At 30.9% G+C, this 3,457-nt stretch overlaps 1 long non-coding RNA gene across 1 annotated transcript; it reads right to left on the bottom strand.

Annotated features, from left to right (window-relative positions):
• Positions 1 to 232: 232 nt before the first annotated feature.
• LOC147519744 (uncharacterized) lies at positions 233 to 1,104 on the bottom strand. The gene is made up of 3 exons (XR_015214279.1): positions 873 to 1,104; positions 679 to 790; positions 233 to 571 (listed from the first exon to the last, which is right to left on the bottom strand). It is a non-coding gene; the product is annotated as an uncharacterized LOC147519744 (long non-coding RNA).
• Between the last annotated feature and the right edge of the window lie 2,353 nt (positions 1,105 to 3,457).

Below are 3,457 nucleotides of genomic sequence, written 5' to 3'. Positions count from 1 at the left end.
TGCATTTTGGTCGGCGTAAGCGTAGTTGGTTATTTTGAGAAACTGTTTGAAATGCCACCTAATATTTCGAGCTTTGCTAAATTCGTAATTACAAATAGTGTGTCGAATAAATCTAAATTTTAGAATGTTCTTGTAATATAATGGAATAAGTTTCGTAATTTTGTTTTTTAAAATCCGTAGAATCACGAAGATTTTGAAATATTGGAATATGGTTGCAAGTAAGAATTTGAAATGGAACAAAAAAAAGGATCAGATGGAGGCATAATATAGATAATTTATATTTTTTATAATATTTAGATAAGTATATTTTATTGATAGAAAGCTCAAGTGGAAAGGTTGCTAGATTTGCTTAAAGTAGCAAATTATTTAAAAATAAACATATGTACATAAATAATATTATAACACTCCGAGCCACATGACTTGAACAGAGTCAAATCAACAACATTTATTAGATGGACTTAGCATGGGATGGAGTAGGCGTAGTAGCATCTCGTTTTCCATTTTGCAGTTGACTTTTAAAAAATTAAAGATAGAGATGTAACACAGTTAACTCTTCATACATGGATGTCTCCTGCATTGTAGAACAAAAACAATTAACGTTGTTATATTTCCTAGGTAGCAAATAAAGGAAATGAATATTTAAATAATGCCACACAAATGTGTGTGTTGTTCATTTACCTAGTATTATGTTCTTTTGATTTTTTTTTTTTTTGGATGGTTGTATTTCAGCATTGTTTTCCTTGGCTGAAACATCTTTGCGAACCATTTCACCAGTTGCGAGCTCATTACCCTATGTTAGTTAAAAATGTATAATTGTTAAAGCATTTACATAAATTTTTTTGGAAGGGAAAAAAAAAAAAGCATAACTTCACCTTGCCAACCACTTGACTATCTAAGTCTGTTTCTTCAGGGTAAACTTTGTCGATGGTAAATGATTCAAAAGTTTCCTTGGCACTTAAGCTGTTGATTTGAACTTGGAAGATGAAAGACCTTCCTTCAATTTTTTGGAGTTCTTTGGAAACTGCATCCGGACCATTTTTATGTATTTTGTATAAGAAATGTTTCAACTTATATTCAAAAGATGTATTAATGAATTGTGAAATAACTTACCTTTTGGATTATGTCTAATTCTTCGACCAACTTCATAAGCAAGGCTTCGGCATGCTTGTTGAAAGCGACAAAAGTGGTGATATCGGAGAAATCATTCACACACATTCGAAGTTTATACCTACTTTGAAATTAGAATGTGGTAAATGAGGGAGTTGAATACTTTAAGGAAAAACAGGTTAAATATGTTAGTTTAATTTTACCAACCTTTTTTCTGTGTCCACCTTACACTTAGTACAGGGTTTCTCATAGTCAATTTGTGGGATAGTTATCTTACAACGCCTGTAGCAATTGTAGAACCAATTAACATTGTATACCTTGTCTACTATGGCAGAGCAGGTATAGCTTGATCCATGTTGTGCTTCATCTCTTCCAAGCTCCTTTAATTTAGCTATGGTAATTCTTCTATTTCTAAGTAGTTCTTTTTCAGATAAATTTTCAGGAGAACCCTCAACCTCTACGGAAATGTATGTATCTCGGAAGCTAGTATGTACCCAAGAAATAAAAACGTGGATCATAATGGGAATAGGAAAAATGTTAATGAATTGCAGTTACATAAATACGCATAGCAATTTAGTAAAAGAAAATTGAACCCAATGTAACAAATATATTTATAGTGTTAACGAATATAGTCGATGTTAATTTTTTTTTACTAAAAAAAAAAATTATATATATATAATTCACCAGTGCTTGTATTCAGCAACAACATCAATTTCCAGGTTGACATATATTTTTGTCCCGCTAAGAGATGAAAGTGTAATTTTGCCTACAATAAAAATTGTATTAAAACTTTTTTTTAATGGATAGAATTTCAGGTGGAATATAAATTTGATATTAATTGATATTTGATACCAACATAAATTGTCAACGATATAAATGTATATGTACCTTGATAATCTTTTGCATTCAGCGAAGTGGCTATAATGATAACATTATGTTTTGTTATAATGTCTTCTGGAATTGATTTGCCGATATCACCCCACAAAGCAATTGTTATTTCCGCGCCGCTAAAAGTTGGGTAGACTTCATTGAGTTACAACAATATGTTTGATTTGTTAACTAAAGATATCAATGTTTAACTCACTTCTTATCCATGATTACGATCTCTTGTAAATTTAATCCTGATTTTTCTTTACGGTTGCCAACTCTTTTTAAGACACCAATAACATCTACGTGTTGACATAAACAAAACATTTGAACTTCTGTCATTTAACTTTTCAAGTGAAAAAACTGATTAATCTAATGTGAAATTATAAATTAGAAGAAATATTTAAGTCGAAAGTTTTAATATATAACCTGATAAAAGAGTTTTCCGTTTAGATCTTTCTTGAAGGGTTTTTAAGCCAGTGAAATTGAATTTGTGCTTTGCTATTTCAGTCTCGTCTTCATCCACTGATTCTTTTAATGTTTCTGGCTTCAAATGAATCACAAATGGATGAACTACCGGACAATAGGTTGTTGCTAACATCACATCAAATCTTTCAATAAGGTAGATTTGGCCTGCTTCTATCACATTTTCTTTTGCAAATTTATCAAATTCTCTAAAGTTTTCCGATGCCAATTTTGCATGTACGTGAGTTCCCTGTGTATAAAGAAAACAAAATTTATTTTTTTTAAAAAAATAGCTTAAAACTAACGTGACCCATTACATGGGAATCCAATAGTAAAAAGTCTCGGCTTATAACGTCGTTGTTATTCCAATGACGTGACTCTACATTCTTATTATTAATTTAACTTTAACTTTCCACTTGTATGTACATGTACGGAGATTAGCAAGGAATTGACATGCTTGTGATGCCATTTGATTATGGTAGGCTGTTGAATAAGTTTTCTGAAGTGGAATGGAAGTTTTTTTTTTCTCTATAAGAGAAGGTATAACTTTAATGAACTAATAAGAACTTTAAAGAGAGAGTTGACATATTACATAAGTTTGATGCCGCAACAAAGTAAGGTAATATAGTCTGGATGTCAACATAATACAACTTAGCTGATTATTAATTCTAAAACGACAAAGTATATGTTTTTTTTAATAATGAATTTGTTGGTTTGTTTCGTTAAGATTTAAATATGTGTTGCAGATATGTAAATTTAAGTCTCGCTCGTCATAATAACGTGCGGTCCAAAGCTGATCGATACCAACCTTAATATGCAACCAACCAATTTGTTTTTTTAGCTTTTGTTTTGTTCCTCAACAATATTATTATTGTAGCTTACCTTAAATAAGTGGGATCCTGTTGTGTCAATTGTATATGGTATATTTGATCAACAATAATTTGGTGTCGTACAGGAAAACATTATTTAATGTGTGATGGATACTAATGGCCCTTGACATGGTGGCAACTTTTCAACA

The sequence above is a fragment of the Coptis chinensis genome, chromosome 2 (genome assembly GCF_015680905.1).
Source record: "Coptis chinensis isolate HL-2020 chromosome 2, ASM1568090v1, whole genome shotgun sequence".
Taxonomy (NCBI): domain Eukaryota; kingdom Viridiplantae; phylum Streptophyta; class Magnoliopsida; order Ranunculales; family Ranunculaceae; genus Coptis; species Coptis chinensis.
The sequence above is the reverse complement of the archived record's forward strand: the minus strand, read 5'-3'. Positions and strand labels throughout refer to the sequence as shown.